Genomic DNA, 16697 nt, shown 5'->3' with positions numbered 1-16697 from the left:
CTAAGCCAGAGTTTGTCAGGTACAGTTACACACTGAACTATATACATGTAGGTTTTTATGTTTTATCTGATGCTCTCACAGGGTATGATGTCATTTCAATCAGCGCTTCATCTTCTATCCAAATCAACAGTTGGTTATGAATCTTCAACATTGACCGTCATAATAACGTTGTTTAACTCTTTGATCTTCTGATAACTTGAATGACTTTTGGGAAACTTTTAATCACTCCCTCTATATGTATCTAAATATATATTTACTCAAGTAGCTGGAAGTTAACGTACGTGGATCTGGAAAAATCTGTGGAGGAACATTACATAACAATTTAACACTTTCAACCATTAGAGAAGATCTCAGGTAGAAGTACACATAATACTCTTAGGATTAAAAAGGATGGGTATAAAGGTAGCCAAAGGTTTGGGAAAATTAACAAGCAGATAAATTGAAAACAAAGACTATGTTACGTCTGCAGCTGGTACCTTCCCATGTGTTTAACCTTTTCACTAGTCTGGATCAAAGGAAGTCCATTTCCAGGAGAATCGCCTGACATCAGGTCCCTCACCTTCTGCTCTCTGCTCTTTTTAACACATTAACACTAAGAAGAAGAAGTTGCTTTTTCTGACATTGATCTTTTTCCCAGCAGAGAAGACGGCTGGAGTCGATCCAGAGTTTAATGGTTAGTATGATGAAGTTATTACTGGTATTTATTAAGGGTTTATACTGCATAGAGGAAGTTTTGGCGCCCTTTAAAGAGGTTTTAGCCGGCACCAGAGGAATATCATGAGCGCCAAATCGTCTGATTTTCAGATGCCAGCATTTGCAGAGTCTGACTGTATACCGGACTCTCCAGGTCACCGTGCTGCTCTGAGGACCAACGGCGCAGCGAAAAACCGCTGCTGAGTGACGCAGAGCTCTCCGTCCACCGGAGCTCCGACTGCTGTTGGTTTGCGTATTAAATTGAGACATTTTCATAATCTGTAAAAATAAAAACGTCTCGTATGTTGCGTTACATTTTAACACCTGATGCGAGCCATCAGGGGTGTAGCACAAAATTCTGGCCCCTGTAGAAAGGCATTTTCTATGGGCCCCTCCCCGCATCCACAGCTACTCATTCTAGCATCTTTTTGGGCCCCCCTCACATGAGGGCCCAGGGAACTCAGTCCCCTTTTTCCCCCCAGTCCGACGCCCCTGCGAGCTATATGGGAGTAGCCTAGGCATGAAAGTCAAAGTGTTGAGTGCTTTAGCGGCATTGACCTGACTCTCTGAATATGCAGAGACGTGTCTCGCTCCGCCTCTCTGCTGAGGCCCGTTCACGTAACAGCATCAGTTAAACTGTATTTCACACTATGATGGTTCCATTTGCAACAATCTGCGGTTCACATGCCTGCCGAACTGTAGGGGCAGTCTGTTACTCTAAACCACGGACAATTTATGTATCAATATTTCAAAATGGAAGACATTACACTTCATGTTTTGTATTCATAACACTATTGTATTATTGTAAACAGTTACATACAACAGTAAAGCAGTTACTTTATGTAAGTCACTCCTACATTTTTCAACTGAGGAGCGAAAACATGTCCCATGGGAAAAAGATACGGTTGTGTCCTGTTCATACTAATCAGATGAACTGGACTTTGTTGTCAGATATAAAAGCCCCCTTCCCTTACGGCATTATACCATTCAATTTAAAATTTAGATTTGTTACATGCAGAATTTTATATAAAAATATTTGCAGTACAATTAATATAAGAAGTCTGCACACATCTTTCCGCGCGTCCACCCCCCACCCCCCCCAACACCCTGGGTCAGCTACCACCCCAAATATAATCTAATTTTGTGGGAAACACTTGTTTCCAATAATGTGATTGTATGAACTTCAGAGTGGAGCTGGTGGAAGAACTATGACTTTCACTTCCTGGACAGAAACAAAGAACAGCTGCAGTGCTTGTGTCTGTTAATAAAAAAAGTTTGACAATGATCTGAATACTATACGTACATGTCGCTATTCACACAGTGCTGGCTTCACTGAGTGGTGTATTGTGGTATGTAGGTAGGTAGGCCAACAAAAAAACAGAAGAAGAAGCCCAACTTCTCACAACAGGATGCAGCCTAGGCCTGCCCACATGCCCACATGCACACATGCCCACATGCACACAAACACAAACGTGTGAAGTGTGAAAATATCCTTTTTCATCATTAGTGATACAAGAGTCCAAACCAATCCGGTTTTAAATAAAGAAGATATTCTTGGAAATAGTGTTCTGTCTGCATCACATCATTGCTCTACCTTCTCACGGTTGGATCAGTGTCTGAAACAGGCCAGTAGTACTGCAGCTGAACTTGATGGTGCAGTATTTAGCACAATGAGGCTGATGTGTGAAAGTACAAAAAGGCAAGGTAGTTTTATTTGTATAGCACATTTCAGCAACAGGGCAATTCAAAGTACTTTACATGAAAACAGATTAAAAAATTTAAAACAGATAAAATACGAGAATAAAAGTTACAGTGCAGTATAAGAAATGAAACATTGAAGAGCAATTAAAACAGTTAAATATATAAAAGCAGATAAAATAGGAATTTCTCTTTATATGCTTATATAGATTGTCATACAGTGTCAACAATGCAACTTCTGTATTGAAAAAAAGGAAAAAAGAAGTGAAACTAAACTGTAAACCACAGAGGTTCAGAAAGCAGCTACAAAAGTACTGAGATCTGAACACAGAGACTTTTAGAAACTGAGCTTTCTCTTAACTTGTCAAGGAAAGTTAAGAGGGAGTTATTATAGGCTAAGCATTAATGATCATCTTCCTTTAAGTTGGAGAGACCCACATCCGACAGAGCAGTAACCGAACCGGACCGGAGTTCGAGATGAGCCAGGTCTGCACAGAATCGATGACCAGCGATCGCCGCCCAATGCATGCCGGTTAGATTTGCGTCCGACTTGATCACGACTTGCTCTGACGTCCTGCACACGTGAGTGTCACAAAATCTGTGGAGGAACATTACTTAATAATACAGAGTGACTGTAACACTTTCAAATTCCACTTTCTTTGCCATCATCTCAACTTTATTCCTACAAAACATTTGTCATTAAAATGTGTGTATTCCCAACATTCGCTTCAAACCACAGTGGTGTTTCTTCCCACATCATTTCAGTCTGACTATACACTAATGATTCTTTAAAAGATATTAACTACCTCATGTCAGATTCAGCTGCAGGAGTTTGTCATCGATACAAACCTCATAGGACCGTTTCACACTGCCTGCATGGCGGCTGCGTGGCGTTTCTGTTGTGTGGCGGCTGCGTGGCGTTTTCTGTCTTTTCACACCAGAAACGTGTCTGATGCGCCGCTGCTGCTGCTAGCCTTGTCTGTACACATGTATGTTTCCCATTGATAAAATGCACTCAAGCAGTAGTATACTTCATGGTAAACATAAATATATACTGATGTGATTACAGCAAAGACAACGTCGGCAGCATTGACGGCAAAATAGGCTACAGAATATTTTGTTCTGTATTGACAGATGCAGTATTTGAAAATCGATAATTAATGATTATGTTTTTTTAAATTACATTTATATCTGCATTTATGTCAAAACCTAGAGACTTTCAAACATCAAACTGTCATTTATTAAATGTATTTGTGTCAAAATGACATATAAACATCTTTTCCTATTCTATTTTGCCTGGAAACGCTTCCAACACGCTGGCGTGTTGTGTGAAAAATAGCCGTCGGTTCTATTTCTAGCATGCATGCGTTTTCTGAGACGTGTGTATCAAGCAGGCAGTGTGAAAGCTCTGACCTGTTGACATGGGAGCCCGAAATAAAAACAGACACGCCACGCAGCTGACACGCTCACACAACGCAGCCAGTGTGAAACGGGCCTGAGGATTTCAAAGGATGGGTGAGCCAAAAGTTTGGGGAAATTAGCAAACAGAGAAATTGAAAAAGAAGACTATGTTACGTCTGCTGCTGGTACCTTCCCATGTTTTTAACCCTTTCACTAGTCTGGATCAAAGGAAGTACATTTCCAGGATAATCGCATGACATCTGGTCCCTCACCTTCCTCTCTCTGCGTGTTGCCTTTATTAAAGTCCCTTCGCTTTGGGAAGCACGCAGAAAATGTCAAGTAAGAGAAAATGAGGTTTAACCATGTATCAGCTAATTTAAATAGCTCACGTTACTGTACACGTTACTGTACACGTTACTGTACACGTTACTGTACACGTTACTGTACATATCCGGAGCTTAGCGCTCGGAGACGATTGTGATTGGTTTAAAGAAATGCAAACAACCCACAGCAGGTTTTTTTCCCCTCCTATCCCATAATGCATCTGTTGTCTAGCCAGACTTTACTCCACAGTTAAATTATCAGAAAGTATTGATCACACTTTACCTGGTTGTTGATCTAGTACGGCTGTATTTTGTTCACAGTAACTTCTTTTCTGTGCAACATTTAGTTAATTAACTCTTATTCTGAAGAAATTGCACCGGAAAAGGTTTTACTTCTGCTGATAAAGTGGTCAGGAGAAGAAGTATAGACGTCTGCGCATTAACAGTGAGCTTTAATGTTAGCGTGAAGATAAAGAGCTTTTGCAGATTGCACACATTATGAGCAGCTCTTGTGCAGAATGCATGATCATAGTTATGTGAGGATGATGCATTTATTGTGAAGGATTTGTGCAGGAAGTGTGTTTGTTGTTGCAGCTTGGGTAATCCTCGAACCCGAAAGTGTTTCTGATCAGCCAATCACCGTTAGGATCATGGCTGTAGGTTAGGAGTGTCTCCATCTCCGTTATAAGAGACGTTGTGATGTTAAAGTGATGTTTGATCTTTAGGAGACATCGACAGAGATGGAGCTTCTTCCTCTTCTGTGTCTCTGCCTCCTGACTCGCTCTGGAATCACGTCTGCTCAACTAAACGGTAAGAAAACTGAGGTATTCGTGCAGTTTAGTGTCCCAAATTATTTTCCAAAAACTGAGTGTCCCAAATGATGAGGGTCTTATTTGAGACAGGTTAGTTTATTATTTCCCAAAAACTGAGTGTCCCAAAGTTCCCATGAAGCTACCATCGTCGGGATTATGACTGAACTCCCTCGACCGGGTCTGGGTGACCAGAGCCGGTCGGGACTGGGTCAGGGTGCGGCCGGAAAAGCGCCGTTTATAAAACGGGTTTTGAGGGGGGGGTGTTAGACAAGTAGGTCTATCATGATTTCTTTAGGCTACACTGTCAATTGTAGTAACTGTGTGTATTAGTGCCCTCTTGTAAATAATGCACATTTGCAACAAAATGACTTTTTGAGCGGCAAACTTGTCACGCGCACATTAATTACTATAACTACCTGTTAAACAGCACAGGTGGTTTAGCAGGTTGATAATTAAGGAGATCGTATGGGGGATTTGGGACACTAAACTGACCAGATGTGAAAATGAAGCTAACTAGCTGCGATCTGTACACATATGATTGAAGGGACAGTCGCAGCTAACGAAACCCCTAATGTTCACAAATATTCATTAAATTGAAATTGGACACCATTGTTAGCTTTATAAGACCTTGGGGTAGATGTTATATAAGTGGCGTGACGAAATTCAAACTGTAATTAAAGCTGCAAGCAGCGATGGACGGGCCCTTGCGCCTCTGCGGACGTTGGGGTTACTGGCGGACGCCGCTCCTTGTGACCGTGAGTCTACGATAAACGCAGTAGCTCCTTGCGACCGTGCATTTGCACTCAGACACCGCAAATTGTCACCAATGAAAAGGGAAGGAGTTCAATGATACCTCACAAAAGACTCGTCATAGATAATGATCGTCATACAGTTCATTAGCTGTGAAAGGGGGCGTGGCCAACATATAGGGGTCAGGTCAAACCTTTACCAATAAAAAAGGAAGTCTCTGCTGAGTTCATTGATACCTCACATAAGACTCTACATTAAACGGTTGAAATGTTATGAAAGGGGGCGTGGCATGAGTAAGTGGGCGTGGTTATATTATAGGGGCCGGTTCAGTATCACATGTAGACCACAAATTCTAAGTTTCATGTAAATCGGATGATGTTTGTCATATAAGACAGATTTCTTGTTGCCAGCGGGGGGCGCTATAACTAAAAGTAAATATTGGCCTGTAGATATGCTCACACCTGGACCCTTGTAAATCGTGAGAAATTTCGGGCAGATACGACGATGTACACTCAAGTTACAACAATTTCTTTGTTCATCGCTAAACACTCAAAATGGCCGCCACGCCACGCCCACACTGTTTGACGAAAAGTTTTTCTTTTAATAACTTTTCATCTTTAAGGTGTTGAGATGGTAAAAACCAAATTTGAAGTCCATCGGATGAAATTTCTAGGAGGAGTTCGTTAAAGTATAGTACGTATAGTTTTGGGCCTACGTCCTGTTACCACTAAGGGCACTATGACTTTGGGTCAATTTTGTGTGGTAAATGTCCTTAGAGTCTTATGAATCATGAAAAGTTTTGAGCCAATTGGACAATGTACACTGAAGTTACACCCGCTTCATGTTTCGGTGGCGAAACGCACAAAATGGCCTCCCCACCACGGCCATGCCCTATGACGAAAAGTTTTTCTTTTAATAACTTTTCATCTGTAACATCTTAAGATGGCACAGACCAAATTTGAAGTTGATCGGATGAAATCTCTAGGAGGAGTTCGTTAAATTACGGTTTAGGGTATGTCTCTAATGACGTTTTTTATACGTCTTGACATGCTACATATGTGTACCAAGTTTCGTGAGTCTACAATAAACGCAGTAGCTCCTTGCGACCGTGCATTTGCACGGCACTCAGACACTGCAAATTGTCACCAATGAAAAAGGAACTCTCTTCTGAGTTCAATGATACCTCACACAAGACTCTACCTTAGATGGGTCAGCATTTATGAAAGGGGGCGTGGCTTAAACATAGGGGGCGGGCCAAACCATCACCAATGAAGAAGGAACTCTGCTGACTTCAATGACACCTCACACACGCTCGGGCCCTAATAATTCCTTCAGTTCCAATAGGGCCTTCGCCGCTGTCGGCGCTCGGGCCCTAAATATAGCTACTCTAGTTATGCCAGCGGTGGGCAGCCAGCTGCGGAGCTCCAAGTATTCCAGTAGTCCAGTACCCAGGGAAACGGTGACTTTCACTGGGTATGGAGGTTGCCGCTTTCTCGTCAGACTGTGTGGAGCTCCTAGCTAAATTCCGACACGTCTTACCAAATTTGCAATTAGCCATTAATTTTCGTAAAACGGCCCATATTTGAGCTTTATATAGGTGATTTCTCGCTTAAAAAAGTCTCTGAAGTGAATTTAATAACAAAATAGTAGACAAACAATGTATAACTTTGCAGTGTCTGAAATATGAGACCTGCTGTCTCGTCTCCAATGTGTTTCTATGTGGTTCGCTCAAACCAATCAGCGCGCAGCTCATCTAAATATTCATGAGTATACCATATTTGGAAGAAAAGCTCTTGTTCCAAATAGAGCCATATTCACAGGGTAGTTAAGGGCCTAATAAAATAGCATTCGGGCAATTTTCAGCCCAACCAATGTTACATACCCTATTAGGAGACCTTAAGGAACAGTGTAAAATACCCTATATAATCATTCTATCACCCCTTTAATGATATGACGCCTGGTGTGCTGGCTTTGGCATGCATTTGTACATAAAGTAAATAAGATCGCGGAGAGGACGCAGCCCATTCAAATCCTTTACTTCAGTAGAAGTACTAATACAACATTGTAAAAACTCTGTTACAAATGTCCTGCATCGAAAATGTTACTTAATTAAAAGTCTGTAATTATCATCAGGAAAATGTAGTTAAAATATTACAAAGTTAAAGTACTCAATGCAGAAATATCCTCACATTTTAGAAACCGTAAATGATCCAAACAGTTGTGTGTTTATTATGGGATACTGCCCAATCTGTGGTGCGTGGCAGCCAACTGAAGGTCCAGCACCTACTGCATATAAAGGGAGAGCTTTAATTCCAACCAACAGCTGAGACAATCAACTCAGCTGGCACTGCTCTCCTGCTCTATCCACACACCTGTCTCCACTGCAGCTGATTGCAGGCCACGCCCACCTCCACAGGTTATAAACTCAGGATCAAAATCTGAAATATATCCTGAAAAACTAAAATGGGCAAATATGTGGCTGGAGGGCAGTGCAAAGGATTTTCTAAATACAGGAAGTAAAGACAGGAAGTAACACCAGACAAGACTAGGGAGAAAAGACTAACATAAATAAAACAGGAAATGGGAAAACCAACAGAAAACATGAAACCAACTAAACAAAGAAACTTGACAAGGGACTAGATGTGACAACCATAACTGCTAAATATATCCAAAAACAACAGGCATCCTACTTCAACAGTATATTACAAATTACAGCCAAATTAAATGACATTTATTTATTTTTGACCATTCAGGGCCACAATATAAAAACATTCTGATGAATACTTTTATTTAGTTTGTAACAGTTGTTGTATAATAATATTACACTCAAGGGTTTGATTTAATGTCATATTATTGGCACTCCAGTGATGTTGCTATGGTACCGAGACGCTTTACGTTACATTACACTCTTGTGTAATATTGCTTAATTAATTACTATGATCTAAACATTCTGATTAATGCATAATTTTATCTTTCAGAGCCATCAAAAGTCATCAAAGTGAAAGAAGACAGTGATGTGGTGTTGCCCTGTTCTCTCAGCACCAAGGAGGACATTGAGTCAGAGCGGTTTGACTGGAGGAAAGTTCCTCAGAAAGATGATGGTCTGAAGGAGGTGTTCCTGTATGACTCAGGCAGTCATTACAACAACTACCGTAGGTCTACAGGTCAGAGTAAAGAGTTCAAAGGTCGAGTCTTTCATTTTCAAGATGAACTGGAACACGGCAACGCCTCCATAATCATCAGAAATACAAAGATATCTGACAGTGGAGTCTACACCTGTGATTTTCCACTTCTTCAGCCACCTCAAAAATTCAACATTAAGCTTGTTGTTTGTGAGTACTTTTATTATGTCTGCTCTTTTTTTAACATTTAAATATGTCTGCAAGATGATAGAATTTCTTTTGAAGTGTCTGTAAAAGGGCTAATATTTCCCAAGCACTAACTAATGTTTTTGTTTTACCTTTTAGTTACTATCTTAAAAGACAGAACAGATGAAAACATCCCAGGTGAGTCCTGATTTTAATAATGTTACTCTCTACTTCTCACATGTATGTGATCACAGACCTGGTATGATTAAAAAAAAAAAGTTAAATCTATGGACCAAACAGTGACATTTATACGCCAACATATTTTACGTTTGTGTAAATATTAATTATTTACCTTAATGTTTATTAAAAACACCTTTCTTTCTTTTTTTTGTCAGTGGCTAAAAATAGGAATAATTGTGCATTGGTCACATTTTGTTCATCCCAATGAAAAAACACAGTACTAACTACATCCACTTAATTTCAATGTATTAGGTACACACAGCTAAGACCAAGCACTCAGGAATAAATCCTATGAAGGTTATAATAATCGGTTGTTATAGAAACTCTTTCAGAGAGGTGTTGATTCTTTATGGTCATTTTGGAAAACTAGTTTTGGGGTGCTGTTGAATCATAATGTGTTATTAATCTTTAGTATACCCTCATTGACATGAAATGATAAAAAGGCACTCCAGTGAAATATATTTTTTTAAATTTTATGATTGAACTTCCATTCAAGCAGAAATTATTAAAAATATTTCTGACTAACACAATTCAGACCTATTGACCCAATGGGTTTGCATATCTTTAAAGAAGCTATTTTTCATATTTGATACATAATGTTTATATATATATATATATATTTCTTTTTTTTTTTTTTTTTTTTTTTTTGAAGCAAAACAAATCTCACAGAAGTCTAAAGGTTTTTGGCTGTATCTGTGCTCTGCCATGATATAAGTCAGAATCTAGCTCATATTGGAAGAAGTTAAAGGTGTTTTAAATATCATGCCCTCTCAGACGTTGCTGCCTGGAATGTGTCTTTGAGGCTGCTGATAGTACATGTTTAACACTATAATTGTCCATTTTAATCTATTATGTTCACAGGTGCAGCTCCAAAACCATCTGTCACAACACATAAAACTAAGGATGGAGTGCTGCTGCTGTGTCAGGTTTATGGCACTCCAAAACCTAAAGTAGAGTGGCAGGACATTGCTGGAACCATCCTTACTGCTGAGGAGCTCCAGGTCTCAGAAAGAGAAGGCCGTTTCTACATCACTCTCAGAGCTACTGTGACCAGGGCTCACTTCTATCGCTGTGTAGCAACACAGAAGACAATCAAACATCAGATTTCTACATGGATTTATGTCAAGGGTGAGATTTTTACTAGTTGTATTTTCATATTCATATAATTGAACTTATATGGTATTCTTTTTTTCTGTAAATGAATGTATCTTCAGACTGAACATAAAGGAAATGGAGATGAAGAAATCTGCTGAAGTTGGAAATGTTTCAAACTGAGTGAAAACTTCCCACTGAAACTCCACTTCATTAATCTCCAGATATAAGAGCAAGAAGGAGTTTGTAGTTCAGTACTCTTACATATTAACACACACACACAGTTGGTTTGTACATTCTTAGTTAGCTGGAGCTTATTTCTGTATTTTTAGTATTTTGTGCTGAATAAAACAAACTTTAGAAACATTCAACAGTCAAATTCCCAGATTTGTCATCAGTCTGAATTCACCTTTTAGGAGCCTGTACATCATCAGTTGTTCTCTTTGTGACTTTCTAATACTATGATTATAGACTGATACTAAATGTGCTGTACATGATACACCGTCACATTAACAGTGTTACATTTACTGTTAGTAAACATGTTTCAGAGAAGGATTTCAGGGACAGAAATGATGAACATTGAGAAGTGTTGTACAGCATCAGAGTAACACTTATACTATCAAAACACAAGTTATTCCATATTACACCATAGAGAAAATAATACCCAGAACTTGTTTACTTCACTTCATCACTGTAGAGACTGAAGGTCAGCTCTGATTCTGAGACTCTTCTCTCTACAGTTAGTTTCTTCTTTCCAGTTGAGATGAAAACATGCAGAAAACAAAGTCTGTAGTGTTTTCTGATACTTTTGGGAATGAAAAGGTTTCTGATTCTTACATACAGCTGAGATCATTGTTAGAAATATTAACACAAACTAACTACTACATGTAACTGTGGACTAGCTGATTGTTCTCTTCAGAAAATACGACATAAGACCTGTTAAATACAGTTAAGTTATATGTTACTAAATAATCTAATATTGCTCAAAGTTATGGCAATAATAATGTTACACTTAATGGCCCAGTTATGTCTGTTAAGCAGCATATTTCCCTCTCACTCTAAACAGCATGAATACATATTACTCAAACTAAAATATTCTGCGTACAGCATCTAGAAAGACAAACAAATCGTGTTACTAACTTAGTTTAATATTTCACCTGATCCATTAAAACTGATTTCTTGTAAGTTTTGCTGCAGCTCGTGATGCTGAAATAATTTCCATGTTTGTATTGTTGATGTTCTTCTCTGATTGGACGCAGCTACAGATGAAGCTATATAGAAGTTACTTTATAATTTAGTAAAACTTCACACAAAGTAAAAGATTTCTAACCAGCTGTTCCAACCTGATCCTGAGGCTCAACATGAAAACACCTCATGAAGGTGATTTAGTGACTGAAGTCAAAGAATCAGAGACATTTCTGTTCCACAAGTGAAAAATTAAAACAGGGTGTAACACATTAATGTAACAGTGATTCTACCAAAATATACTGAGGCTCTGAAATCTGTATCTGTAATTGTTTTTGCAAACTGCAGCTGAGTCACATGAATCACACAAACCGAATAATGACACTTAAAGATGTAGATATGATCTTAGTTATTGATGATTTTATTATTTTATTTCTTAACTAGAAACTGATAAACTAAAAACTGGAACCATACTGTAACTCTGAATATCTCCAGTGATGGTTCCTGGTAATAATTTGATACCATGGAGGTAAATAAAGTTTTTCCTGGACAAAGTAAACTTGTTATTAGGACTCGTTGCTCTGCAGTGAGGGTCCCAGATGATAAACATGTTCTTTACACTTCATTCACTGCAGCAGAGTGTTGGTTCATTAAAAGAAGAACTAACTGAAAACACGGCATTAGGTTTTAGACTCAAAGTGAAAATGAAGATGAAAACAACAATTAAACTTTCCTCATTCTGGTTTCTAACTCTGAGGAATCCTCCTCTTCTGTCTGAGTCTGAAACCAGGAGTTCACTAGTGTTCACCACTCACATTCACTAACATTTGGCTTGTTATTAGTATTAAATGTTTAAATGTGGTGCTGTGCATCTCACTAAAGCATGTAGGCTGATTCAACCAATCACAGGTGCTGTATGATTGAAGCACAGAGGACACAACATGGCTTCATGGTTTGATTTAGATCGATGGATATAGCGTAAAATGTTGAGACTTGTACATTGTCTTTACTGTAAATGTGTTTCTGTTATGATATGAGCCAGGAACAGTGTTTTCAGTTGTAAATAGTTACCAAAAGTTTGGTTGAAGAGAAGTTAAATGTGTTTGACAAATCATGACCTATCAACGAATGCAGGGATGTGCAACGATGGCTTATGTTGTGTTTTTTTAGTCTATTTCTGTTCCTAATGTATTGCTTCTTCTTAAACACGCCCTCGCCCCCCCCCACTGCTGCAGCCTGAGTGCACTACCCACATTGGGAGGACTAGCATTTTCTCCACAATGCCTGATTTGGATATTGGATATTATAGTGCAGCTCAAGTACAGCTGCACACGGCACCTCAACCGCGCCAAACGGCAGTTTCACTACGGCACAAGGCTTATTTCCCCCAATAACTTAATTTGAAGTCTTTTTGACTGAAATCTGTGAGGCTAAAATGAACCGAACAATACATACATGCCCTGAAAAAAAAATTAACTAGTCAAATATTCACATTGAATAGCCAAATCTGATTTGACTAACACAATTCGGAGTGGATTACAGTTGTGAGCAATTACATGTGTACTTGTGCGCTGGTGTGTCTTCGTCAGTCTGCAACTACACCATCAAACGTTGGATTTGATCTCACTGTGCTTTACGCTGGGTTTTCACAGGCAGCTTCAATAATGGAAGAACGGAGCAGTTCAGTTCATTTTGAATTCAGTTGATTGGAATCAACTTTGGCGAACGTTAGCAGAGTTGCAGTTGAAAAAAGCTCCCTGTAAAACCCCCCAGGACCTATACACATGCATTAATGGAGAGGAAGTGTCAAAGCAAAAGAGTGGCCCATGGACATGTACCCCAAGCAGTTGGGGGTTTGGTACCTTGTTTAGGAGGCGAACTGGCTCCTCTCGAGATACCAGTCCACACTCTGTACTTGGTTTCAGTCAAAGGCCTTCTGGTTAAAACATGGGGTTGGATCGTGTTAAAAGAGGAGGTCAAATCCACAAATAAAAGTCTTGCATAAGTCCCTTTACCATCCAGGTGTCTTAAAAGCCCGTTAAGCAGAGTAACTGTAGCATCCTCCAGCCCTCTGTGAGGCCTGTATGCAAACTGCCTCAAGATCTCAGACCTGACCTGTTTCTCTAAAATAATTATTAAAATGGAGGTCAGAGCAATCAAAGGTTTATGAACTATTTATTTAAAAAAAGATTACAACTTGACAAGATAATTCAGAAAGAAACAAACCAGATAGAAGATGATACAGATGAAGTGTAGCTGTGCTCTGTCAGCTAAATCTGGTTAGTTTGTCAAATAAAATGTATGGTTCAGCAGTTAAATGACCTGATTAACGTTACCCAGAGGTGAAATGTATTAACAACTTAACCTTAAACCCATACTAAGATCAATACATAAAGTTAAATGTTATTATAAATCTCAACCCTGGCTGTGTGCACCTCCTAACTCCTGTTAAATCATATTACACTAAGGCTATCCAAAGTTAATTCTTGTTCATTTTGGTTGTTATGGATCATTGTTCATTTTTTTAAAGGGTTTTAATTCCTATTTTGGGGATCCTAATAACTGTTTTGTACTGTTCATGTCCGTGTTGTACTCATTAAGATCTAATTTGAACAGATTTCTGTCATTCAAACAACGCTGGATTGTAGTTTAAAACTTTTACAGCAAACTAAATAAAATGTGGGGTTTTATTTGGGCTTGAGTGCATAAATAACGTTCCAGTTAATGGGTACGGCACGGAGAGAACATTGACTGAAGGCTAATAGGACTTCAATAAAAAAATTGGTATGAAACACTACATAAATACGTGTCAAGCGTGATTTATGCTTCTGCTTAAAATCTACGCCATGGCTACGTACGTGCAGGCATGGACACTACGCCGGAGCCACATTATTGTAGAACCCACGCAACTTCTAGACAAGACCCGCCTTTCAATAGCATTCACACGCTACTATTGGGCAGACGTCCATGCAAGGTAACAGAACCCGATTTGTTCAGGTCCTATCCCCTGACCAGTCGGCTATCCTAACCTTAACTCCTCTAGGTCAACCAATCGGGCTGGTTCGTAGGGCGGGACTTGCCTAGAAGTTGCGTGGGACGCGCACCACGCACCGCCGTGGCTTGGTAGCGTTGAATTTCCTCCGACTCATTTCCTGGTTCTCCTTCTCCATAAACAACATGAAATCAAGGAGAGGGTTAACTTCTCCTGCTCCAGATTTCCCACCGTGGTCAGAAAGAACAGAGGAGACACTTTGTTTCTCTCACTAAGACTAAGACTAGAGTCACTACTCACTCTGAAAATATTCATCATCACTCTCTCACTTGCTCTACCACACACTCCCCCCACACACACACACACACTCCCCACACACACACGTCAGCCCTGCTATTCTCTTAAAGAGATCGACGCACACACCAACACACAATTATAAACTTTAGGCCACTTGTGTTGGCTACGGTGAAAGGTCTGCGTGGAGCCTCTGCAGAACCATAAATCACGCTTTAGTAAAAAGGATTTGAGAAAGAAGTATCTTATGTGGCTCAGTAATATTCAACTTGTAGTTTTATATCATTTTCTAGTTGTAGTCATTCTGATTGAACCAGCGAAGGCTGAAGAGATCTTCCAAAAGGATTTTATGCTGAAGGATGAATTCAAATAAATAAATCATGACCATGTCTATTGTCTCACAATAGAATTATGCTCAAACATTTTCCAAAAACAAAATATAGATTCTTTTGTTGTTTAATTCGCTAGAACAAATAATTGTGTTGAGAGACCAGAAACTGTATCTCAATATGAGTGTTATTAAATATTCATCTCTATATATTCTTTAAAGCTTTTTATAAATGAGTTCAACGTATATTTAGCTTCAAGAGTTGGAGCTTCCAGAGACTCCTGCTGCATAAATCCAAACTGTATCTCTCTGTTCCCACTGAGCCCCAATAACTGCAGAGCTGACCCCCCCACCAACAAACACTCAGCTTAAGTCTGAAATCACACATTCTGCACCACATACTTAACATCTAAACTATCGTTCAACGTGTGTAATTTTCAGTGAGTGTAATTTTCAACGTCGTAACCATGGTAACCCCTGCCGACCGCCGCTCTAACGGCATCATCAGATAATGCTGAAATAACTGAAAAAGGTAAATAACTAGACCAACTGTCATTTAAATATGTAGAAATGTAATTTAGAGCATTATTGATTGGTTTCTGTCAGTTTGTCTGGGAAAGTTGTCGTTACTACCACATTGCATTGTGGGAAACTTATGCAGGCATATTGCCCGGTGTTTGCATCATACTGTAATATTTCACCGGAAATAGTATGCAATTCACGTACGTAGTAACTAATTATTAAATCTGTCTGATAAATGTAGTGCAGTAACAAAAAAATCCTCTAAAATGTAGTGAGGTACAAGTATAAAGTAGTATATAATGCAAATACTTTAGTTATTTACCTCCAAATTGTATTTTTACTGCTCATGAAACATTAACTTATACATAAATAACTTAGCTAAGCTGTGTGTTTAGCTGGATGGGTAATATTTTTTAATAAAGCTAATCAGCTGCAACAACAACTGTCATAAAAACGAGCGTTAATCCAGAGTCAATCATTAGATTTCATCATTTAGAGAACACATTTCACAGACATCAGATATAAACATCACCCTCCTCCTCTTCTTCACTACTGAGACTAAAACCAGAACCAACTCTCAGCTGTGTATCCGAGCAGGAGGAAACTGTCCAGAAGATCAGAGCTAACATCTCTGTTCCTGGTGACATTCATCCTACGGCTGGTTTTATCTGCAAAGAGTTTTAGATTTCAGGTTTCAGGAGAATGCTCCTTCAGTTGTTCTCTTTGTGGAGACTGAGATGTTCAATCTGCTGTATATGATCTGTGTTCCATTCTGAGTCTTACATTAACTTTCTATCTTCTGTTTCAGGGTCTCCCACTGGATTGATTGTTGGATCGAGTGCTGCTGTTTCTGTTATTGTTTGTCTAGCTAAGTGTGTAGCCCAGTGTAAAAAAGGTAAGTTTAATAAAATATTGTATCAACATTTTCATGATGAGCAGACAACACAACACATTATTTATATACACACTCAACAAAATTATAAATGCAACCCTTTTGTTTTTGCCCCCATTTTTCATGAGCTGAACTCAAAGATCTAAGACTTTTTCTATGTACACAAA

The 16697-nt window shown here is 39.1% G+C and overlaps 3 protein-coding genes and 1 long non-coding RNA gene across 5 annotated transcripts in view; 3 read left to right on the top strand and 1 right to left on the bottom strand.

The window, feature by feature from the left end:
* The window catches only part of LOC116063564 (metabotropic glutamate receptor 7-like), a 480756-nt gene that overhangs the window by 184220 nt on the left and 279839 nt on the right, over positions 1 to 16697 (top strand). The window lies entirely within an intron of this gene.
* LOC116034688 overlaps positions 1 to 16697 on the top strand; it is a 678603-nt gene that overhangs the window by 551096 nt on the left and 110810 nt on the right. The window lies entirely within an intron of this gene.
* Positions 1 to 16697, bottom strand: part of LOC116065136 (myosin light chain kinase, smooth muscle-like) — a 766302-nt gene that overhangs the window by 704762 nt on the left and 44843 nt on the right. The gene's annotated exons all lie outside the window — the stretch shown is intronic.
* On the top strand, positions 4817 to 15710 carry LOC116065138. Its single transcript, XR_004108672.1, has 3 exons — positions 4817 to 4925; positions 11764 to 11766; positions 15700 to 15710. It is a non-coding gene; the product is annotated as an uncharacterized LOC116065138 (long non-coding RNA).

Source organism: Sander lucioperca, chromosome 6, assembly GCF_008315115.2.
Source record: "Sander lucioperca isolate FBNREF2018 chromosome 6, SLUC_FBN_1.2, whole genome shotgun sequence".
In the NCBI taxonomy this organism is placed as follows: Eukaryota; Metazoa; Chordata; class Actinopteri; order Perciformes; family Percidae; genus Sander; species Sander lucioperca.
Note: the sequence above shows the minus strand (reverse complement) of the source record. Positions and strands in the feature narration are given on the sequence as shown.